The 26,380-nt window shown below is 35.1% G+C and overlaps 1 protein-coding gene across 14 annotated transcripts in view; it reads right to left on the minus strand.

Annotated features, from left to right (window-relative positions):
• The window catches only part of Sox6 (SRY-box transcription factor 6), a 538,528-nt gene that overhangs the window by 456,608 nt on the left and 55,540 nt on the right, over positions 1-26,380 (minus strand). The window contains exon 1 of one of the 14 annotated variants that reach the window (XM_048360345.1): positions 3,668-3,677. The exons of the other annotated variants lie outside the window; for them this stretch is intronic. The gene's annotated coding sequence lies outside the window, so the exon portion shown is untranslated. Of the gene's footprint in view, positions 1-3,667; positions 3,678-26,380 lie in introns of those variants that run through there. 14 annotated transcript variants of the gene reach the window in all.

Genomic DNA, 26,380 nt, shown 5'->3' on the forward strand with positions numbered 1-26,380 from the left:
ATGAAAACAGTTTTGAATTTGAAGACCCTCTGAAACAGTTTTTAGGGTCCCCAGGATATCAGACTTTTTTTTTTTTTTTTTGGCCAGTCCTGGGCCTTGGACTCAGGGCCTGAGCACTGTCCCTGGCTTAGCCACAGCGCCGCTTCTGGCCGTTTTCTCTATATGTGGTGCTGGGGAATCGAACCTAGGGCCTCGTGTATCCGAGGCAGGTACTCTTGCCACTAGGCTATATCCCTAGCCCCATATCAGACTTTTTGATAATGCTGATCTACACAGTTATTCCATATTGCAACTAAGGAAACCAACTAAAACCATTTTCAAATTAACAGAGAAGAGTTAGGGAAATTGAACACATTTAGTTTAATATGGTCAATATAGATTGAAAGTAAGTTTTAATTTTTTCTCTCCCAATCAATAATACTATTGGACAGAAATTATAAGGTGATAGATTTTAGTCATATCTAAGATAACTCTTTGAAAGCAAAGGAATAGGTTGCCTCACAAAACAGAAGTTTTCAAACGTGAACTGGGTGGTTCTTTTTTAGGAAGTTTGTAAAAGGAATTCTTATAGTGGGTTATAAATTGAAATTTGTTCTAAAACTTAGCTGATTATGTATTCTCATAGAAAACACCCATAAAATTCGGATCTCTGGTCTCCACATCACATTTACTAACCAGAATCTCCTTGGGGGTCAAGATGGTTCATTCTTTTAAAATCTTTGCCGTTTCCAGTCAAGTTCACTATACACTCATACAGGACCTACTCTATCTCTCCTAATATACTTCTCTTTTGAAGTCACTAACACTCTAAGATTCTATGATTATCTCTTCTATCTACACCAAGAAAAACACCCTTCGCTTTAATTTCTTAAAACTACATTAATGGGCTGGGGATATAGCCTAGTGGCAAGAGTGCCTGCCTCGGATACACGAGGCCCTAGGTTTGATTCCCCAGCACCACATATACAGAAAACGGCCAGAAGCGGCGCTGTGGCTCAAGTGGCAGAGTGCTAGCCTTGAGCGGGAAGAAGCCAGGGACAGTGCTCAAGCCCTGAGTCCAAGGCCCAGGACTGGCCAAAAAAAAAAAAAAACCTACATTAATAGTCCAGAATCAATATTGGTCAGAATCAGTATTTTGTAAATCAGGAAAAAAGTAATTATTTTGTATTTCCTAAGCCCACCAGTTCACCTCTGAACCAAATTGATTATTACAAATATTGCCCTACTGAAACAAAATTCTAGAACAGTTAAAAAGGAAAATAGTAGTCAGTATAAAAGTTTGTCAACATGAAAGCATGATCAAGTTTTAGAAGAGTGTTTTGTTTTGTTGTTTTGTTTTGTTTCGTTTGGGTTTGGGTTTTTTTTTTTTTTTTTTTTTTTTTTTGGTCATGGGGCTTGAACTCTGGGCCTTGGTGCTGTCCCTGAGCTTTTCAGCTCAAGGCTAGCACTCTACCACCTGAGCCAAAGTGCCACTTCCAGTTTTTCTGGTGGTTAATTGGAGGTAAGAGTCTCATGGACTTTCTAGCCTGAGCTGGCTTTGAGCTTTGAACCACAGTCCTTAGATCTCAGCCTCCTGAGTAGCTAGGAGTACAGGCGTGAGCCACCAGTGCCTGGCTTATTTTTCAAAAAGAATTTTTACAAAGGCAGTTCATCACAAAATCAAAATACAGACCACAAATCTACAAAGGCTATTTATACAAAGATAATGTGACTTACTTTACAAAACTCTTTCATTTTGATGTTTTGACTATAGAAAATTTTATGTATTTCATAAATACAACATAAGACAGCAAGGTCACTAGACGAGAATCAAATAAAAAATTGGCAATGGCAAAAATTTGATATGCAAATCTATTTTGTAACAGTTCACTCAATAATTGTTTTTCTCTTTTATCTCTTTTTTCATGTCCCTTGCTTTCTTTTTTCTTTCAGCAAAACATAAAAACTTTAGTGGAAAAATGAAAAATTTGTAATTCTGCAAAAATATTTTAGCTTACTGAAATGATTCTCAATGATTTTTAATAAAATATTAAGTCACAGTTATTATTGGGTGTTTTCCCCTTTATTTTTAATTTGAGATAAAGACATTATCTAGCAATACAATTAACATTTCTGAGAGCCCACAGGATGCATGGCATGAATAGGGATCTATGAGGATACAGGACAACAAAATTCAATCCCGGATCTCCAGCAGCTGACTATCTTTATTCCTTGTGGGGTAAATATTGTAGGCTCACATTGCAGTACAATATCATTCTCAGAAAAAGGAAAGGATTCCTATCCTTACTTAGTTTTCTCTCCCTAATTCTGTTCACATAGTAGTGACAGAACACTTAAAAAGCAATCATGTAGCAAAAGCCAAAAAAAAAATACTGTTTTAAAATTCATTTATCTTTTTAATCAATTTACTGTTTTCTACAGAGTACACTTGATGAAAACAAATAAGACAGGCTGTTCTTTTATTCTAGATCATTAAAGATAATTTAAAGACATCTAAAAAGGCCTAGTTTTGATCCTAATTTTAAGAAACTTTTCTTGTTGCTACTCTCAGTACCACTCCCTCTTAACAACAAATAATGACTTCAGTAATGGAACTCTGTAATTTAAAGTATCAGGCAAATAACACCAAGTAACTTAGATGAGTTGACACCGCCTGTTGTGCAAATATGTACTTAGACGATTATTAAAATAACAGCTGCATTATCAACTGGATAAAGACCAAAACAACTCATGTGAATATAGAACGTCAACTAGGTCTGAACTTGCTAGATAGCATATGTATGGCACTTCATCGTTTTCAAGCATTTCTCAATCTGTGGCAGAAATTTAAAAGGGAAAAGCTCATAAAAAGAGAAAAGTAAAGATTTGGTAACTATGGGCTAATTACATAAGGGTCATAATTCCGAGAGTATATCATAGTTACTCATCATCATTGAATGAGTTCTCTGTACTCTGGAAAAACAAAAAATAACTGATGTAAAACTAATGACTTCAAGGAGTTCACAGCTAGTAGAAACAAATAATTGCAGTTATATATGAAATATTGGGTAAAGAAAGTAGAATATAAAACTGTACAATTTCATATTCTAAATAAATGCAGTTTTAAAGTAAACATAAAATATGTAGTTTGAGTGAAGACATTACTCTTCTCTTCCAAGTTTCTGTGATAATTTAAGATATAATGATTGCTTATTAGATATGATATGCCTTTTGCCAATGTTTTTCCTTTTTACCTTCCAAGAATCTGGACTAAAATGGTCCAAGTCACAACTTACATAAATGAAATGGTGGCTTTTATAGCCACCTATTTTTTAAAGAATGACTTAAGGGTAACAAGACCCTACATCTGTGTCTCGAGCAATTGCTACCATAGCAACAACTTGCTCAACTAAACACTGCAGACCATTGGGAGCTGAATTAGACACTATGCATTAGTCCTTCCCCATCTTAGGTCTTTTGCACACTCTCAAAAACATAGACACAACAAGAACTATGGAAGTATCTTGCTATCCTTTTTTTATATCTTCTTCAAAACAACTTAAAGATTTCACTTTTAAAAGATCTGGCCTGGCTTTTCTCAGAGATTGCCTCGCTTCCTAAGAGAAAAATATCAAAGACAATGGGATAAGATGCTCCAAGTACACAATCAAGGGAATGAAAACATAACTCACTTAGGACCACATGACAAAGCTGAGCAAAAAGCTTTCATTTTAAATCAGTTTCCAGTTACAGGGCTTATGTCCATTTCAAGAGGAAACTAAATGTCTCCAGTTACATCATCTGTAAAATGGGATTGTCAGCATTCATTGTTCTCACAAAATATCAGTTTTACTACTTTGCACCTAAACTTAACCCACTTGACAAAAGACACCATCAAACTGAACTACTTAAACAAAACTCTTGTTCAGTAGCAACACCTCCAGATCTCCCCAGACTAAAAATCATTATAATTCTTACATTTTTCCTCCCCTGGGTTTTCCCTAATTTTACTTTTTCATGCTCATGTCCACACCATATGATTTGGTGGAATATGGTGCGTGTGTACACATGTGTGTGCACATATACACACTGTATGTACACTATACAGTTTTAAGTGGCCAACAATATTATGCTAATGCTAATGCAGAGCTCTCTAATATTCAAGATTTGGACCCAAATTTCATTTCCATCAAATCTGTTTCTTCAGAATTCAAGTTCTATAATTCAAGTTCTATTAAGTTCTATACACTTAACATTGCTTAGATGGTATTTATCTTCTCATTGACTCCCCAAAATTACTTAGGTATTTTGTAGCCTATCCTGTTTAATAAGTGAAAAATCTAAAATCTAATGGTATTAAATATTCACAAAAGTTTTGCTATGGTTGCATTGCCCAAGACACAGCTCTAGTAACTTCGTTACCCTTAAGTCATGTTTTGAAAGTAGGTGGTTAATAAAAGTCAACAAATTCTTCATTTGAGAGCATTGTGCTTTTCTTCTATTCTATTTAAATAGCATACCTTAAATTTCAGATCTACCTCTTTAAAAATCTATTGGCTCTTATGCTAAAATAAGATTGGAAATGTTCTACCTGATGTAAGTGGATGGTTTCATAGATATTCACTTTATGATAAGACATCTTGGTTTTGTGGACTTTCTTTTAAAATACAAAAATTAAAAACAAGCTTAAATACCTTACATAACATAAGCTAATTCAAAATGATAAAAAATATAAACTAAAACAATGAGTTATCATCTTTGACCTGTATAGAGACACTCTCACATCATACTATTAGCAGCAGAAATTGACAGAAGTTATGAAAGCATATTTGCTCACTTTTACTTAAAATTTTACTTGCTATTTAAGTTACAACTTTAGTTCTAGGGATATTTGTACATGAACATAAAAAATTATACAAGGATGTTCAGTGCAACAGTATTAATAATGCAAAAAAATTACCATCAAAATGCCCATTATTAGAAGTTTAAACAAGTTATAATATATTTATATATTAGAATACAACAGTCATGTAAAAGAATGAGAAGACTCCATATATGCTGATATTTCTATTTTCAATGTATATTGTGAAAATATATTATAAAAAAACAATAGCAAGCAAATATTAGCACAGTATGTGTTAAGAAGAAGAATACTTTTCAAAGAATATCTCTAGAGGCCAGGCTCACACTTGTAATCCTAGCTCTTCATGAGGTTGAGATCTGAGGATTGAGGTTCAAAGCCAGCCTGGGCAAGGAAGTCTGTGAGGCTATTTTCAATAAATTGCCAAAAAAGCTGGAAGTAGAGCCATGGTTCCTGGTAGAGTGTTACCCTTGAGCAAAAAGAAGCTCAGGCTCTGTGCCCAGGTTCTGTGTTCAAGCCCCAGAACAAGAGGAAAAAAAAAACTATAGATGGATTTATAAGAAATCAGTAGTAAGGAATAGATTGTTTGAGGAAAGGAGTTTAAGAACCTGAGGAAATCGAAAGAAATAAGCATGAGATCTATTTTTTACTATACATCTTTTGTATGTTTCTCTATAATTTTTATATCTGCAATCTATTCAAATAATGTTTAATCAAGTTTCACAATGTCTCTATAGGCCCTGACACCTATTAGCATCTAAACTTGTGAACAATTAGAGATTGATTAAAGCAAGACTTTATTTCCAAAGTATGGCACCCTATACAGTTGGCATGCTAGTTACAAACATATTCCATATTCCACAGTGTGAGTACAATTAACTAAATTTAAAAATAAAGTTTAATAATATACTGTAAAAAAAATGTATTGCCTATGACGACCTCGGCATAGTGAAAGAGAACCTTTAGGGTGGTATTCTTTTTAAAAAATATACTACAAAATAGTGTTGGGCAGGGGCTGGGGATATGGCCTAGTGGTGGAGTGCTTGCCTTACATACATGAAGCCCTGGGTTCAATTCCTCAGCACCACATAAACAGTAAAAGCCAGAAATGGCGCTGTGGCTCAAGTGGTAAAATGCTAGCCTTGAGCAAAAAGAAGCCAGGGACAGTGCTCAGGCCCTGAGTCCCAAGCCCCAGGACTGACAAAAAATATATATATAGTGTTGGACAGAACAAAGATGAGAAATACTTTATCCTTATGCTAATTACCACAGTAAACATTATAGAACAAGTCTATAAATAAAGGAGAACTAGTCATAGCCATGCCCAGACAGATGTCTTGAACATATATTGCCTTTTAGTAATTTTAATCACTTTTATTTTATTTTAGCTGGGCATATTTGATCAATGAACAATTCCTTCTTTTAACTTATTTTGCTAATCGTCCCATATACACACCCTCTGAGAATGTACTAAATATTTATGCAAAAGTAAAAAAAAATATGAAACTGTAACCCCTCTGTACTTCACTTTGACAATAAAGAAAAAAAAGTAAAATAAGTTGAATCAAACAGATTATTTCAATTTGATTCCCTTCTTTTTTTTTTTTTTTTTTTTTTTTTTTTTTTGCCAGTCCTGGGCCTTGGACTCAGGGCCCGAGCACCGTCCCTGGCTTCTTCCCGCTCAAGGCTAGCACTCCGCCACTTGAGCCACAGCGCTGCTTCTGGCCGTTTTCTCTATATGTGGTGCTGGGGAATCGAACCTAGGGCCTCGTGTATCCGAGGCAGGCACTCTTGCCACTAGGCTATATCCCCAGCCCTGATTCCCTTCTTTGTAAAGCCAATTCAATGAACACAACATTCTAGATATAATTTTAACAAGACATTTCATCTTAATACTCATGAATCTAACTTTATCTTGAATTTTATGAATAGCTCTTCCGTTTCACTTCAGCTCAACTCTGTCTTTTAAGCTAATTCAATAATCTCATTTTGGATACAATCATGAAGAGTATGAAAGATTTATCAACTTCATGTCACTTCCAAGCAAACTGGAAAGAATTACATCAGAAGAGGACAAATGAGACCACTCTTAAAAATTTAAAGCTGCTACTTCACAAATTAGTAGATTGCAACATGATTTCACCTCATTTGCTCCTACACTGTAAAAATGTAATCTCCAGAATTGACATTTAATCTTACTGGTAGTTTTACTTATCTTCCTCTTTGTACAAATCATGAAAAAAATCTATTGCTTTGTATGAGCTGGAGCCAATGGTCTCTTTATTTATTTGTTTGTTTGTTTGTTTGTTTTTATTTAGGTTTTGGAGCTTGAACACCTGGGCGCTGTCCCTGAGCTTTTTCACTCAAGGCTAGCACTCCACTACTAAGAGTCACAACAACACTTCTGGTGTTCTGGTGGTTAAGTGGAAATAAGAGTCTTATGGACTTTCCTGGGCCTGCTGGCTTTGAACGAGTATGCTCAGATCTCAGCCTCCTGAGTAGCTAGAACTAAAGACATAGACCACTGGCACCCAGCCAATGGTCTTATTTATCTTACTACTTTATGACCCTAATTTTGTTCTTTCAACAGACATTAATTGAATCTTATAAGTAGAAGGCAATTTTTAAAATGTTTTTGCATTTCTCCAGGTCATAGAAACTCTTAAGAGGTTTTTTGTTTGGGCTTTGGTTTGGGTAGGGTTTGGAGGGTGGTATATATATATATATATATATATATATATATATATATATATATATATATATACTTTTTTTTCATTTCTTTATTGCCAAAGAGATGTACAGAAGGGTTAGAGTTTCATATGTATGGCAGTGAGTACATTTCTTATTCAACTTGTTACTTCCCTCATTTTTCTCCCTGCCTAAACTGCCCCATTTCCCGGAGGAGGTTGTTTTGTAGGGTTTGTTGTTGTTATTGTTGTTGTTGTTGTTGTTTTGTGCCAGAACCGGGACTTGAATTCAAGACCTGAGCACTGTCTCTTTGCTTTTTCCCATAGGATTGGTGCTCTACAACTTGAGCCATAGCTCCCTTTTTTACCTTGGGCTGGTTATTTGGAAATAAGAGTCTCATGTATTTTTCTACCTTAGCTGTCGTCAAACTATGACATCTGTCTCCTGAGTACCTAGGCTGATTGCAAGTATGAGCCATCGGTATCCAGTGAGGGGTAATTTTCTTTCTTTTAATAAACCTATGTTCTATCTTGATACCTAGTCCTCGATGTTTTTAACCATAACAAATTTTAAAAGTAAGGACAATTTATTTTCCCCAAAATTTATATAACAGTTTATCTATCAAAATCCACTTAAAAATAAACCACATTTTATGGTAAATTATGATTTTTAATTACAATTTATTCCTTTAACAACTGTGACTTCTTCCTATAAAATATCTTGTACTTATATGTTATAGTTATTGGGGTGTTGTATTTTTTTATCTTGGTGACTGATACCAAGTTGATTTAAATTTAGAGTCCACTGTACACATATTTGTGGTGTGGCACTGATTTATAATCTGGTTTTCCAGTGTAGGTAAACTGAGTAGGAGTTGGTGAGACAACAGAGAAAAACAATCCTTTTTTTTTTTTCAGATTGATTGAAAGCAAATGTAATAAAACTCTGTCAAAATTTAAGTTAATAGTCTGATTGAATTTTTAAAAATTAATTGAAGATCATTGCAAGGAAAAGGGAAAGCCTGATAAAAATAATAAAATTCCTAAAGAAATCTTCACAAACATATTTCTTGGATGGCTGTAAGAGAAAGTCTCTTCTAAATGATACTTTCTTAACTATATGGAAGTTTACACGCACCCTAAGCGTTATTTTAGAATTAGTATTTTGTACACTGATAATGTTATTGAATTATCTGTCCCTCTGTCTCAATGGCACATAGATGTGTTGCTATGGATGATTATGATTACAGAGCCACAAAGTTTAGCACAGTACCAGTCACCAGGGTTCCCACCCATAGTGTCATCCACAGAAACCATCTGGTACTCCTTCTGCATAATTAGCAAAATATTGACTTAACACTTAACACTCTAGGGATGTTTAAACCAATTTTTTAAGCAAGAAAAAAAATTCTTTCCAACTAAAGAGAATTGTAGCATATCAAAACTGTCTTGCAAGGAGATTTTATATTTACAGGGTTTTCCTGTTCTTTTTTGTTTGTTTGTTTGTTTGTTGTTGTTGTTTTTTGTATTGCAGTACGTGAACTCAGTGGCTAGTATGTTCCATGAATGAATGCTAGCAGAGCAGATGTTACCCCTTGCATCACCCATTGAATTCTTATTCCCAATTTGGTTGTCTGCAGTGGTGAATCAGAGCAAGGTGACTCAGTCAAACTAAAGAAAGTGTTTACTCTGAACTAAGACTATGGAGCTACTAAAACTTAAAAGCACAAGAGCTAGCTAGGTTGCAAAATAACACTTAATAGAGGACCAGTGCATCATAATTTCACTAATTGCTTTTCTTAAAGGAGATGAGTTCCTTACATTAAAAACAAAAGGGAGGAGATTACTGTTTTGAACTATGCTTCTGACAAGACCACCTGAGTGCCACGGTTGTCAGAATTCACTCAGGAGGAAAGCACGTATGACAAAACATAACCAGCAAAGCATTGCACTAGAGATTGTACATATGTTCTATTTTTGTCCCAGTTCCTGTGAACCAAATGCTAGGCTAAGAACAACAAAGCCAACCAAAGTTTAGTGATGAAGTACTGTCTTATAAATTATGTATACCAGAAGAAGAAAAAAAATGATAGCATTATAGATGACAAAAGAATACTAAAGTTGTAAGTTCCACATTGTGCACCAAGGCATCACAACACTCCCACTTATAATAGAGAAGTCATAGAAACATGGTGGGATAGTTTAGCTTTGCAATAAAACCACAGCAATATACATCTGATGATCAGTGAATGAACTAGAAACATATTCATTCAGAGTTTCATAATACATTCCTTTCTATAACAATATATTTGCAAAGCTGGAATTTTAGTGGTTACTGTGATTTTAAAAAAGCAACTATGCTAACATGAATATGGAACATTAATGAGGAAACGAGTATGCCAATCTGTAGTGTTTGAAAAGTATGATAGGAGGCAAATATGTCTCATTACTAATAGTGATTAAAGAATGAAATCTAAATGTAAGTTTTGTTTTCAATTTATCTGTATTATTTTTAAAGAGTCACAAGGTTATTAGTGCATAAAAATTTAAGTGTTTTAGTCTAATCACACAAGAAAGTAACTATTAGGTACTACTTTTGGATCAGAGTCACTGTGAGAAAATTATTGACACTGTAAGAAATCAAGAGACAAGAAAGTTTGACAAATTCAGATCCTATTGACTCTTATATATGAAAAGTTAAAGTAAATAAAAATGTGATACATAAAGGAAAATAATAAAAACTAACTGAAAATATATCTTTCCAAGAAGTGCTTGAATAATCTGGATCTATATAATCAGGAAAATTCTGGAGTTATATGAACAAAACCAATAATCCCAATGTCAGTACCAAGTAAGTCAGGACCTAAAAATGCACGTGAAGTGATGAAACAATCTGAGAAAAGTACAAAAGAAACAAACTATATACTAATAGAGATACTCATTAGAAACACTATATTGTTAGGCTACAATGTGGCATTAACAAATTAGCATTTGTGTAACTTCACACTCAGAGTACCCTAACATCTGGTGGTATGTTAGATCTACAACAAAACCAAGAAAATGTACATGAGCACAAGAGAGAAACTGATAATTAAAAAGAAAATATTTTTAAAATCAAAAGGATAGCACTTTAAAATGCACAAATACAAACAAGAAAATAATACTGGCAGCAAGCAATAGTAGTATCTTCTCAATAGAATATAAAAAGAGTCACAAACATGAGGCATCTTACAAATTATCATCTAAAGGGAGGGAAAGATAGAATATAGATGACGTCAAGCAATGCCCCAAATTCTGATTCTAATAGCAACACCACCAGAGCATTACAACAAAACACCAAGTCAGTTGAAATGAAAGAAACATTTTTGTCCCACAAATAAAGAAGAATGAGATTCAAATTTGAGAGTTTTGCATTACTGTAGGTACCTAGGAGGCTGAGATCTGAAGATCACAGTTCAAAGCTAGCCTGGGCAGGAAAGTCTGTGAAACTTTTATCTCCAATAAACTACTTACAAAAAGTGGCACTGTGGGGCTGGGAATATGGCCTAGTGGCAAAAGTGCTTGCCTCGTATACATGAAGCCTTGAGTTCGATTCCCCAAGCACCACATGTATAGAAAACGGCCAGAAGTGATGCTATGGCTCAAGTGGCAGAGTGCTAGCCTTGAGCAAAAAGAAGCTAGGGACAGTGCTCAGGCCCTGAATCCAAAGCCCAGGACTGGCAAAAAAAATTTTAAAAAGTGGCACTGTGGCTAAAGTGATAGAGTGCTTAGCCTTGAGCAGAAAGAGACTCAGGTACAGAGCCTAGGCCCTGAACTCAAACCCCAGGACAGGCAAAAAAAAAAAAAAAAAAAAGCAAAATTTAATCTAAATGTTTGGCTTCAAACTATCAATAAAACATGTTTGAATAGCAGAAAGTACAATGTTTCTATGCTCTTTGGTCTTTACATGAATTAGCAACACAAAATGGTTACTATCTGTAATATCTATGCAAAATTGTTTTACAAAAATGAGGTCAGACCAATGGAAAACCTTGGTAAAAGCAGAATGATGTTGGTACATAATAGTGGCTGTTCAAAGAAGCATAGGCTCTTCCTTTCCCTGCTATTAAAACCACAGAAATATCCATAATTTTACTGTTTTTCAAGTTCCTCATATTTATGACAGATAATAAATAATATTTATTGTGTCATAGTTGTTATAAGAATAGGATATAGTGATAAAATTATGTGTTTATAAAATTGTACACTTATTCCATTGTTATAACCATGTAAAAATAGTAGTTTTACTTTATTTTCTTTTCCAAATATTTGATACATTTTTTTATTTTATTGTAAAGGTTATTGACAGAGGGGTTACAGAAACATAAAGTAACAAGTACATTTCTTTTTGAACAATGTTACCGCCTCCCTCATTATCTCTCACTTCTCCCCCAACTCCTCTCCCCCACCCACAAATTATAAAGTTCATTTCCAGCATAATGTCTAGTATCACTGTCACATTGATTCTACCTTTGTCCCACCTTTTCTGTGACTCCCCTTCCCTTCCCCAAATCAGATAAAAAACAATGACAATGGGGAATTTTCTTAAAAAGGAAAAAAGAGAAAGAAATTAGAACTCACTGCAACAGTATACTTTGAAAAGAAACAAAACTCTTGGATGGGGGAATGTGGCCTAGTGGTAGAATGCTTGCCTAGTATGCATGAAGCCCTGGGTCTAATTCCTCAGCACCACATATACAGAAAAGGACAGAAGTGGCACTATGGCTCAAGTGGTAGAGTGCTAGCCTTGAACAAAAAGAGGCCAGGGACAGTGCTCAGTTCTGAGTTCAAGCCCCAGGACTGGCAAAAAAAAAAGAAAAAGAAAGGAAAAAAAAAAAAAAAACACCTCTTGTTTCCATTTCTTAGAGTTCATTTCAATAAGCATCATTTTATATGGTTATATGCACACAGCTATTGACCTATTCTGATTCTTGATGAATATCCTACACATATTCTAGTTGCTACAAATGAGGAAAACCTGAAAGCCTATGTTTCTTGAGGTCTGGCTTAATATAATTTTTTTCCAATTCTTTTCATTTTCTTTTTTTTTTTTTTTTTTGGCCAGTCCTGGGGCTTGGACTCAGGGCCTGAGCACTGTCCCTGGCTTCTTTTTGCTCAAAGCTAGCACTCTGCCACTTAAGCCACAGCGCCACTTCTGGCCATATTCTGTATATGTGGTGCTGGGGAATCGAACCCAGGGCCTCATGTATACAAGGCAGGCACTCTTGCCATTAGGCCATATCCCCAGCCCCAATTCTTTCCATTTTCTTATGAATGGGGCAATGTCATTCTTACTTTCATTCTCACACAAGCTTTAGGAAGATCCACACATTCTGGTGATGCAGTTTCAATTCTCCTTAAATACCTATACACTAATAGCCATTTATAGCATACCTGAAATATATTAGTTAAACTCATAACTACATCAGATCCCCTAGGCATCAAAGAAGATCAAAGGTAATAATTACCATTTGGCTGAATTATTTAAAATACATTAAAATTATTCCTGAGGGCTGAAAATATACCTGTGATGGATCACACTTACAATATTCTAGGCCCTGAGTTTAATAATAATGATCATGAATAACTAATTTGTTGTCAGATCTGAAACTGCAAACTAATGTGTAATTTAGTTATCTCATTTTCAAATGAAATATTGTCATTATTTGTCATTTTCAAAATGATTCTCAAATTTATTAACTTTTCTATTTTCTTTCACTAACCCTAAGCCTTTAATTGCTTCTCCATTTTAAGCAACCTAATCATTACCTCTAACTTCAGTTTTTTCTCTTGTCATTTATCACCTTGTCTATTTGTCACATTAAGAACCACATCTTTCCAGGAGCCAGTGGCTCATGCCTGTAATCCTAGCTACTCAGGAGGCTGAGATCTGAGGATCATGGTTCAAAGCCAGCCCAGGCAGGGAAGTCCATGAGACTCTTATCTCCAATTAACCACCAGAAAACCAGAAATGGCACTGTGGCTCCAAGTGGTAGAGTGCCAGCCATGAGTGGAAGCTCAGGGACCATACCCAAGCCCAGATTTCAAGAACCACAACCAACAACAACAACAAAAAAAAAACCCTCCAATTATCTGTCTTATGCTCAAAATCTGGGTTAGCTCCTGGTCATCCTTCATCAAAAACCCTGAAATTTTTACTATCCATTAAAGATCTTCTTAAATCTGGCCACAGTTTCTTTTGTAGTGCCATCATCTTGAATGCAGACAATCATTTAGACAAATAAGACCATTCTCTGCTTCTTCAAAATAAATCTTGCTTTTCTACCTTAATATTATTTCTTCAAAATAACTGGAATGCCATTCTGGACCATCTCTACCCATTCTATTCAAATGTTACTTTATTTCTCCTGAGGTCCTCTTGAAAATTAAGTCTTCAAATCAGTTAACTTCATTCCTTGGTGAAATGATAGCATGGGCTTTCTACTTTGTTTTGGGGGTGGGGACAGTCCTGGGGCTTGGACTCAGGGCCTGAACACTGTCCCTGGCTTCTTTTTGCTCAAGGCTAGCACTCTTCCACTTGAGCCACAGCGCCATTTCTGGCTTTTACTGTTTATGTGGTGCTGAGGAATCGAACCCAGGGCTTCATGTATATGAGGCAAGCACTCTTGTCACTAGGCCATAAATCTGTATAATATCAGACATCTCTTTCACTAGGTTTTATATATTCATTGAGGACAGAAGACTTAACTTGTTTAATTTCCCTGATAAAAACCTAGAAGACCACTCAATATCAGGAATTCAGCAACATGTTTATTGAATTTAAATATAGAAACCCTTTATATAAACAAAAATTCTGGAAAATCATAGCTTAAGAAACTAATAAGGATACATTCCAATGGTAGGAATGTTTTCAATGTTTTGTGCTACATACTATATCTTGTCTGCACCTTTTTTTTAAAAATCAAACAAGCTGTACTTGTATGGTTTATTTTCAAACAGTAACTTCTTCAGTAATCACATTTCTTGGCAAAACAAGCCTTTCCAAACACCTCTATATCTTCTCCATTCAATTTTTGAGTATACATCATTATTTCGCAAAAGCTAGAAAGAAAATTCTGCTATATTTTATTTATATCTAGTTAGACTCCCCCTTTGTATTGAGACCACTAACAGAATTATTGTTGTGCCTTTTTCATGAAGATAAAGTGCTTTCAGACCTACTTACTGTTCTCTCCCCAAGAAAGAGAGAACACTAGATCTTTCCCACTTTCCAGATTCTGAAAAAAAAAATGATGCTCAAAGAAGAGAAATAACATAAATTAACGTTCATTTCAGCAGCAAGTATTAAAAAAAAAACTTTCAACTTATTTATATAACCATGTCTTCCAAGTTCTATTGAAAAGACTAAATTTAAAGAAAATTTCATTTCCAATTCCATGATGTGATACTAAGTTTAAAAGGTACTGACTTTTCTGAATGTTAGTGTATCATTTTCTATATGAAGGCTGCTCAAATATAAGACACAGACATTTTTAAATTGACAAGAATAGAGACACAAAACTCACAGAATAAATTTGACTGTGGCAGTAAGAACTGGAAAGGCTCTTAATTCTAACAAGTTTTCAAATTGTTCCCCTAAGGTACTCTGGTCCCCACCAATGTGGATTGATGTAGCAAAGGGGAGTTTAGGGAGTTTAGTTTATATAACAGAGAAAATGCTTTTTATTTTATTTTATGTTTGGCAAAACTAGGGATTTAGGACCATGGTCTACCAGAAAGCCATTCATATAGCCCTGCTTGTTGATTATATTTGAGATAGAGTCTCGCTTTCTGTTCAGCTGTGTTCCTGGACTGAGATTCATCTATTTAATTATTGGTAGGATGATAGGCTCCATCACTGTGTCCAGCTTCCCTCTAGTGAGATAGAATCTCTTGGACTTTCATGCCCAGTGCTGACATGGAATCCTAATTCTTCCAGTCTCAGCCTTCCATGTACCTTTGGATGGCATACTCCCAGCTATGGGTTGATGTGGGGTCTCGCAAACTTTTCTGTCCAGACCGGCGTCAAGTATGGTCATCCCATTCTCAGTATCTTAAGGAACTTGAATTTTAGTCATGAGCCACTAGCACCTGTATATAATAGATAAAATACTTTTAAGTAGATTAGGATACCCAAGGACAGTGGATGCCAATCCAAAGAAGAAGCTCTCCTGGCCAACAGGACTTTTCACTTAGGGCAGTAACTAGACTGTGGATATCACCTGACTGTTATAAGCGTACTAACGGGCATCTCAGTTACTTTAAAGAGGCTCATAAAAATTCCTAGAGAATTAAGGAGGGGGGAAAAGCCTACACAGGCAATTAGTCCAACAGGAAGGGTCACTGCTGTATTTTAGAATGCTAGAAATTTAACATTTCCAAAATTAAAAGTTGATCCAAAATGCTTTCTGGAAATCACTGTTTGTATGGATCCAACCCATTTTCTAATATTTATTGCTGTCTTTGCTTTTTTGTTGTTATTGCCTTGTACCCTAAGCTGGATCCTGCTCTGAGAAAAAGTATCCAAAATTTCTACTCTGGTTGAAACTAAACCAATCTAATGTTCCTTTCCAATTTTTCTCTTATTTTATACCTGCTCAGTCATCCTGGAATGTAAAGAGAAATATAAAAGACAGAAAGAATGTCACATGTGTCAAAAGATTGCTGTGGTTATGGTCCCAACTATTTGTTCCCGCCTTTGTCACTTGAATTGAAGTCCCTCTCCGTAATTAGAATGTATTTCCCTGTCCCACTGCCAGGATTGGCTGCATGGTCTGGCCAATAGGCTAGGAGAAGATGTAACATGTGACATATCCTTACAGAAACATTAAATGCATATAAGGTTTGACTCAACCTATTTTATTCCTAGACTCTGTTATGAGAACAGCATAGCCCAAGTAGGGGCTTTCACTCATCCTGCATCATAGATAGAGCATTTGGATAAAAGTAGACTGAGAAGTAAATGTTTATTCTTTTCAGTTATTGGAATTTTTGGATTCTTTGTAATTTCAGCAAATCTGACAAATATAAAAGAGCAAAAGAAATGTTATTATGTTGTATAACAACCTCAAAATCTCATTGACTCACAACATTATTTATTTCTTAGTTTATGTTACAAATTAGTGAATGTGAATTAGCTTCTGTGCCTGTTCCAGGCTGAATCACATTCAGGTCTGTTCTGTTATTTTTTCATTCTGAAACCCAGGTTGGAGACACTTCCATGTATGAAATATGCCTCTCTCTTGACAAGGGGTATAGAAGTAACAGGCCTGAAGTGCCTCCAAACATTTTTGCTCAGAAATTACAGGGCCAAGATCCAAAGTCAATGAAGAAGATGAAATATGAAGGAAGGAATAAATGATCATTCTTAATAATACAATATACTATATTTTTGCTATAGTCATTATAGTAACTGTGCTTTGTATGTTATCTCATTTATATCTCATGCCAACTTTGTAAGAAAGGCTTATCCCTATATTTTATAAAAACTGAAGCTCAGAGCTGGGCGTTGGTGGCTCACACCCATAATGCTAGCTACTTGAGAGGCTGAGATCTGAGGATCACAGTTCAAAACCAGACCAGGCAGGAAAGACTGTGAGACTCTTATCTCCAACTAGCCACTTAAAAACCAGACGTGGAGCTGTGGCTTGAGTTGTAGAGCACTAGCACAAAAGCTCAATGACAGTGACTATGCCCTGAGAACAGAAACTCTGCCACAGAACTGGCACCAAAAACAAAGACAAAAACGTGAAGCTCAGAAAAGTTACACTTGTCCAAAACTCTGCTGTACAAGGATGAGGCAAGAGTTACATTCCCAGTCCAGGACATCAGACTCTAGAGCACTTAATCTTATTCCCACTCACATGATGTTTTTCTTGTCAAGTTACGAGCACTAACTTAGTAAATGGCATTTGTCCTTGTATAAAACAAGTCTTTGTCTGTAAAAAGACTTTAGTTAAAGTAACCTTTCTAAGTGAAATGGGAAATGGTAAGGGTAGTGAAAAAGAAGAAAACAGATATGAAAATTGACTATGGAAATATAGGCAGGAATGAGCACAACAATGAGAAGATATGAGGATAAGCATTCAATTAACTAAAAAATAAGAAGAGAAATTGATAGTTTAGTTTTGGTGGCTCACACCTATAATCTTAACTACTCAGGAGGCTGAGATCTGAGGATTACAATTCAAAGCCAGCCTGAGGAAAGAAAGTCTATGAGACTCATATCCAATTAACCACCAAAAGTCATTAATGTAGCTGACTCAAGTGTCCAGTTCAAGCCCCAGGACTAGCACCAAACACAATGAGAGAGAGAGAGAGAGAGAGAGAGAGAGAGAGAGAGAGAGAGAGAGAGAGAGAGAGAGAGAGAGAGAGAGAGAAGAGATTGTTAATACTTCTTGGGCAAGACTACTTATAAAAATAGCTTGCCTCAAGGGAAAACTTTTAGACTGATTTCATAGGCCATAAGAAAAGCACTAGGGTGTTTCCCTCTCCTTTCAAAAGTGCACACCCAGTCTTTTTTTGAAGTTGCCTGAATACTATCATGTATGCACTATAATACCTGTCTTGAGACTGGCAGTCTATTAGCTTATGCCGCAAGTGCTTTTTAAAATGTGAAAACAGTGCCATCTCTGCTGCACCTGGATAGGTTTCTCTCAACATATTTAAGGAGTCATTTTTCATGAGTCACATCTCTGAGGCTCAGATCATGATCTGCAATGCAATGCTTGCCAATTTCTACAACTTCAATTCTACTTAAAATATTAACATACCATAATAGCAATATAACTTCTAAGTTATTATTGTTGATTTTTACTCAATACTTTAAAACACGAAATATACAGCTATGGCAGCAAAAAAAAAACTTCTTTCTGTCAGATAAGCAATAAATGCAGCTGTTGATGCTCTTAGGACATTAATACCTGAAACAGAAAGCTGGAAAATCTAATCATAGTTCTTCAACCCAAATAGCCAGACTGCCATTGGAGAAAATGCAAACCTCTAAGAAATATAGCACACTACTCTTAGTCTTATATGAGTATTTCATGGAAGTCTGTCGGAGTATTAAAGACTCTGTTACTCTAGCATACAACAGGGGAAAAAAAGAAAGGCAAATGCTTTATCAGGTAGTAGAAGAAAACAACAGTCACTCATATAAGTTAAGCCTAATTATTCTCATGAACCTCCACTTGTTTGTCTCCAAATAGCTAAATAATGGCATTATCTAGCTAAATGCTCATAATCTCCAATAATATTGACTGAATTATGTTTAAGTAATATGACCCCGGAGGTTTTCTTGAAATTCAGAATGTCAAATAAACCACATGGTAGATTAAAGCAGCATGGCATCAACCAAAGTTGATGACTCTTGACCCAAGAGTCCACTCTGGTCCCCTTGACAGAGAACCCAAAGTACAGAAAAACTGCAATCATATATAAGTCACTGTGCCTATCAAGATACAAACCATTAACATAAACTTCATAAATTATGCTTATTATTATTTATATGTGCAGGTAGAAGAAATGCATAAACAAACTTATTAAAGAAATTAGACAAAAAGTGGTAGTGGAAAATCTTACTTTTGAAATGTAGCAAGAAATAGCATTTACAATATTCTAATTTGTGATTATACAAAGCAGGGACTAATTGAGTTATGACAGCAAAGGTACTGTTTTTGATGGGGGGGAGGGGGTAGTGCCAATACCAAGGCTTGAATTTGAGGTCTCATACTCTTCTTTGGTTTTTTGATTCAAGTAGCACTCTATCCTTTGAATCACACCTCCACTTCTGACCTCTTTTGCCAGTTAATTGCCTCTAAGAGTCTCTTGGATTTGTTTGTCAAGGCTGGTCTTGAACTGAGATTCTCATTCTCCTAAGTAGCTAGGATTTACAAGCATGAGCTCGGCTAAGTTATAGTTTTCAAGTCAGAAAGATGGATTCTAACCTCATCTTTAATACTGTGTGATCATGGGAAACTAAACTTCTCCAAATCTTTAAATAAGATAATTTGAAAAACATATAATATTTTTAAAGATTCTGAGTACCTAAATCTCACTGAACAAAGTTTAATTCATAATGGACACTAGATTTTAGAAACTATTGGACTTGAAAGGAGTAAAAAACACTTTTTTTTTTTTTGGTGCCAGTACTGGTTCTTGAACTCAGAGCACTCTCCTGGGCTTTTTCATTCACTTGAACCACACCTCCAGTTCTGATTTTTTGCTGCTAAATTGAAGTCAAGAAACTCTGGGATTTGTTCTGGTTACACTAGCTTCGAACCTTGATCCCTCAGATCTCAGCTTCCTAAGCAGCTAAGATTACAGGTGTGAGCCAAAGGCATCTGGATCGTTTATAATTTTTTACAGTGGCAATTTAGAATGCTAACTAAACATGGTGCTACAGTTGGAATATTAAGTGGCCCTCAAAGGCCCACCTGTGAAGTTTGAGCTAGGTAGCATTATTGGGAAGTACTGTGGACCTTTAGGAGGAAGAGCCTAGTGGGAAGTCCTTATAAGTCACTAGGGACAAGCTCTGAAACCTCTCTCACTTTTCCTTCCAAGTTTAAAGAAGTGAACATTTGTTTTTACTTCATGCGCCTGCTATGATATTTTGCCATCACAGGCCCAAAGCAATGGAGTCAATGGATAGTGAACTGGAACCTTCAAAACTAGGAACAAAAGTAAATCTTTTCTCTTTATACATCAATAATCTCTGGTATTTCATTAAGGCAACAGGAAGCAGACTAACAAAGATGAAATAAAAGCAATTTTTTCTCAATCTTCTCCCTTGAAAACCACCATAAAGAATGAAAATGATAGACAAAGAGAAACTTACATAGCAATAAAACAAAGAACATCTTTAAAAGACATTTGAACCAGAATAAGAGAGAATATTATGTCCTGATCAATCTTCAAGCAAGAATAAATTTCTCTCAAAGAAGTACACAGTCTAAAAAGATACTAAATAATTCCATAATTAAACTGATATGATATTGGAGATTAGAAACAACAGAACTAATAGGGAAGAGTCCTGTGAAGAAATATCCAAGTTCTACATAAAAGAACCACAGGTAAAGTAGAGCTCAATAAGGAAGAAACATGCAGAAACCATCTTGTCCATAATCAAATCACTACATAATTAAAACACTACATGATTGAGGAAAGGAACCTGGAATATTCAGATCACAAGCTTAATACTCTGACTTAAGGAGTTTCTTTGTAAGCCACACCAACTTCTAATGCCAAAAGTAAGATGAAACATATGCATAGCCGAGTGTAAAGGTAGAGGGAGAAAAAGACTTTGAAAGACAATGAAAGCTTCTAATACTAATGAAAAATATAAGTTGCTTTAACTACACTGTCACAACTCTGTCTACACTATTCCTTATAATACTGTTTTCTAGAAAATCATTGTCCAGTATAAAATAAAGTCCCAATTTCATTTGAAGAAATGAATTATTAACACTGGACTGTTACTCTAGATAGTATATATTTATACATACACATAGAAACATAGTGAAAACGGTACACTATATAAAGAAAAAAGGTGGCAATATATTCTAATTCAATCTGAAATTATTGTATTCTATTAAGTGCCAGATATTGTTACTTACATACAAGTAATCTAGCTTTATTTGATATGCATACCAATTTTTAATTAACTTATTTATTTGTTGTCAAAGTGATGTACAGAGGGGTTACAGTTTTATATGTAAGGCAGTGAGTACATTTCTTATCCAACTGTTACCTCCTCCCTCATTTTTCTCCCACCTTCCCCCTCCCCATTTCCCTCCCTCCTCATGAGTTGTACAGTTGGTTTACAGCATACAGTTTTGTAAGTATTGCTGCTTCATTGGTTCGTCTTTTATTCTTTATCTCTCCATTTTAATGCTCCCCTTCCCTTTCCTAGTTCCAATAAATGTATATACAATAGCCAGAGTACCAAAATCAGTTAAAGTGACATCAGGGGTAAAACCATGAGGCAGAAAAACAAAAGAAAAAGGCATAATTTCACATGGTATGTTGAAAATAACAACAACAATGATAAATCCCTTATTTCCATAACTTGGAATTTATTTCACTTAGCATCATCTTATGTGTTCATATGTACATAACTATTGAGCTATTGTGATCTTCTGCTAGGATTATCCTAGATGTGTAATTATTCCCAATGAGGGGAGCCAAAGTGTCTATGTGTCTTTGGGTCTGGCTCACTTCACTTAGTAGATATGCATACTAATTTTGTGGAATAAATATTAAATTCCTGTTGTTAAAATGACAAAATTTGAAGTTTGGAGTAATACAGCTCTTAAGTGTTAAATCCAGGTCTTCTTTATAGAAAGCCAATGCTTCTACAGGGAAGACTAAGGGAACTTACAATAACTAAGTCCATCTTCCTTTTAAATATAAGTTTCACTACTGTTTATACTTCGTTTATCTATTCCAAGCCTTGATTGCTTCAAACTAAAGAGTAGCATTTTTGACTGTACTAACATGAATTTGCTCATTATTTTCTACATGTCTTTTGATTCTACTGCTTTCTTGAGATGCCATAACAAAACCTGGTTTTTCAACTTGGTTACTATTTTATTTTGCTTGAGGAAAAGATTCTGTTATATCATGCTTTCTAATATTTTTCTACATGACATGCAGTATTTCTTTTGATTAGAGGGTCACATACATACTGAAACCTGTAATTGTGCCTTTTCTATGCAATAAGAGAGGCTTAAGGCTGGGAATGAAGCTTAGTGGTACAGTGCTTACCTAGCATGCGTGAAACCCTGGATTCTATTTCTCAGTACCATATAAACAGACAAAGCCAGAAGTGGTGCTGTCGCTCAAGTGGTAAAGGACAGGGCCCAGGCCCTGAGTTCAAGCCCTAGGACCAGAAAAAAAAAAAGCTTCAGCTTTGTTGCCTTTGTCTTTAGTAGGAAGGAAAATTACCCAGAAAACTCTCTTCTTGTCTACAGTATAAATTATTCCCATTTTCCTTTCTATTTATTTATCTTTGAAATCTTTGGTATTTTAAACATTGGCAGTATATATAGATTGTACAAAATAATGGGTTTCATTGTTACATTTAACCATTTATTACTAATATTTTACTACCTGAAGAAGTTTAGAATAGGCTTCTACTCAAACAAAAAGGAGATTTTTTTTAGTATGATGTTCTTCTGCTTCAATTTTTTGAAGTGTCTAGTCTTAGAATAAATTCCCAAAGAGGCCTCTGTTACCATTAATCTATTCAGGAAAGGATCTACTTATTCTTACTTTTTCATTTCTTTGTGATTATACATTGTAAAATCAAGATATGAAACAAATCTAATAAGTTCATACCCATGAGACTTTAAACTTATCTACATTGGGCTCTAAATTAAATGCCACAAAATCATAAAAATTTGCTCAGTTCATGGGCTGGGGATTTGGCCTAGTGGCGAGAGAGCTTGCCTCATATACAAGAGGCCCTGGGTTCGATTCCCCAGCACCACATATACAGAAAACGGCCAGAAGTGGCGCTGTGGCTCAAGTGACGGAGTGCTAGCCTTGAGCAAAAAGGAAGCCAGGGACAGTGCTCAGGCCCTGAGTCCAAGGCCCAGGACTGGCCAAAAAAAAAAGAAAAAAAAATTTGCTCAGTTCAGTAACAAATGTCCAATTCTGGCAACTAATGAATAATTGTCCATAACATTATTAGCTTGCTTAATTATAAAAAAAAAAAAAACTTGGGTTTATACAGTCTTCTAAACCAGTTTCAAATTACTGAAATCTAAGAACATGCTCATCATGATTCAAAATCTTTTAAAATAGCATATCCCAGAGTAAAAGAAAAATAGGCATTATAAAAACATCCAGGACTCTCTCTCTGCTTCCTGCCCCATACAGTGAGAAGCTTTCTTCCACCACAGGCTCTTTACTGTGATACATTGATTCATCACAACCCAAAAACAGTCCAGTCAAATGACTCCAGACTCAAACCTCAGAAAGTATACACCCAAGTAAATCTTTCTTCCTTTAAGTTTATGTTTTCATACATTTTGTCACAGTGATGAGAAGGTGATTAATGTAAATCACCAAGGAGGTAGGTATGTCTGGCTTCCTGAGCACACAGCCAGGCCCAGTGACTTCTAAGTTAACTGAACATGTGAGGATCAAATAAATCTTCTGATAATTTCTTATTAAAAATAAAGGATTCTGTTCCTCAAATTTTTTTTTCACAATAACATTAGAGAAAATAAAACTAAACACTAGAATTTGGGATACAGCTCAGTGTCAGAGTGTTTTCCTACCATGATCAGGGTCAAACTGCAGTAATTAAAAACAACCCCCCCACCCCAAAAAAAGAAAAAAACATAACTAGATATGGTACAGTGTAAGCACAAAACAAAATGCACTCTCAAAATCAAATTCAGTTGTCTAATACAATGGCAATTTTGAAGTATCCCAAGTATCTTTTGAAATATGAAATGGCATGTTTTCAAGCACTATGTATGCCAAGCTGAATTGTGGATTACAAAGATCTTAAATTTACAAAGTATAATCATCCTTCACAGGTGAGATGTTCTGTTTATTCCATGGAGGAACATCTCAATTTAAATTAAACTTTTGAGTGTTTTGGTGATTGCAGAAATAAGTATACAACAAGGGAAGAGAAGAGAACATCTCATCATATTCAGCATAATACAAGTATAATATGAATTTCTGATAGAAATATTTTCAAGAAAATGAAATCAGTGAATTAAAATTTCATTTAATACAGTGATTGATGCCCTGTATCATCAAAAAATACTTAGGCACAAAATTACAGATTGGCATCTATTTAAAACATAATACTTAGCATACTGATTATATTCATTCAGCAAAAAAAATCAGAAAAATGTTCAAAATAAATCAAAAGTATATAATATCAGTGACTTGCGATAAAAACATAATATTTAAAGCTAAATGAATCGATCTTTAATATTTTGGCATAACTTAGTCTGTGAAATTGAGTAAGATAATATATGACTACGGTGACTGAAAAACTATTTCCTAAATGTTAGGTAAGATGTAAAACTAATAGGCAGTTCAATGGAGACAGATAAAATTAAAGAAAAAGAACTTTAGTATGTTGAGATATAAAATTAAAGGCATACTCTAAAACTTGAATTCTGAAGAAGTCAAAAATATTTAAATACTCTTGAAGCTAGGCACTGGCAGCTCAGGACTGTACTCAGGAGGCTGAGATCTGAGTATCACAGTTCAAAGCTAGTCTGGGCAGGAATGTCCCTGAGAATCTTATCTCCACTTAACCTCCAGATCCACAAGTGGAGCTGTGACTCAAGTGGTAGTGCTAGCCTTGAGCACAAAAGTTCAGGGATAGTGCCCAGGCCTTGAGTTCAATCCCCAGGTCCCACATATGCATGCGCACGCGTACACACACACACACACACACACACACACACACACACACACACACAATATTCTTGAAAGTCATCTATTAAGTTCTTCTGGTCACTCCTTTTCACAGTAGCATCAAATGACTGCCACATCAAGATAAATGCTTTTAAAGTGAACAAAGTTTTAATAACAGAATACCCTCATTGAAAGCATGAGTCAACTTTCAGTATATAAGTAAGATCTCTAATATTTTATTTTGTTACAGTAGAGTGAATGATCAGACTAAAGAGAATAAGAAATCCTATTAGAAATGTCCACACTATCAATCATGTCAATTGTTGACAATAACTTTGTTTAAATATCACCTTAAAAATTTCCTCTTCCTAGGATCAATTTTATTTAGATTCAGTAATATACTAAGAAAAGATCACACACAAATAAAACAGAATTCCAAACATAATTTTGGTTTTCAGGTTATTTTAAGCTTTCTTGTTTTACGCACTTTAACATAGTGTAACAATCTGTGGTTCAGAAGTACCTAAGGATTCAAGGAAACAAATAATTAAGACCTCAAAATTCATTAATTTGTGACCAATGAGTAGCCTTTTATAGCAATAATGTATCTTCCATGTCAGATTTTCATCACTACATTAGACAGAATTAATAGAACAACAGAGCTTAAAACAATAAATCTAACAAAATACAGTTTTGCTCACCTTTTCATAGCTATTATGAAAAGTTGTATCATTTAATATCAGTTGGTGATACAGAAATATTCATAAGAAGAATCCTAAAATGTTTTCAGTTGATTAATTCTTAGACCTGTACTTACAGAACTATGAAAAAAATTTTAAGAATCTTAAAACCTAAAAGAATGCTGCAGACATCACTAATTCTTGTATATGTTTTTAAAGGCCCAATTCAATGGGATCATTTTTTTTTCCAGCCAAACTAGAGTCATGCTCTTAGAATTGGACTATCAATACAATAAATTCGAAATAGATGACTCTCCAGATCCCTCCAATTCTACAAGTCAGAGCAGTTCTCTAACCCGTGGAATATCATGAGACCCCCAACACACAAGTAGATTTAGTTTTAAAAGTTCTTCAAATTTGAAATTAATATCCTATAGGAATAATAGTTAAGAATATTAGACCAGTTTGTTCATAACATAACACTATGACTAGAGTATAATGCTCTAATTTCGATAAGAAAATATGAACCAGGTATGGTAGAACACACTTAAAACTCCAGCACTCAAGAGGCAAGAAGATCATGAGTTCAAAGCCAGCCTAGGCTTCAGAATGAGGCACTGTCAAAAGAGAAGCAGAGAAAGAGAAAGCAGAGGAGGAGGGAGAGGAAGATGAAAAAGAGTAGGGAGAGAAAAGGGGAAGGAGGAGATATGTTTTGAGTTCTACTTAGAACCTTAATAAACTATTTT

The sequence above is a fragment of the Perognathus longimembris genome, chromosome 13 (assembly GCF_023159225.1).
Source record: "Perognathus longimembris pacificus isolate PPM17 chromosome 13, ASM2315922v1, whole genome shotgun sequence".
Taxonomy (NCBI): Eukaryota; Metazoa; Chordata; class Mammalia; order Rodentia; family Heteromyidae; genus Perognathus; species Perognathus longimembris.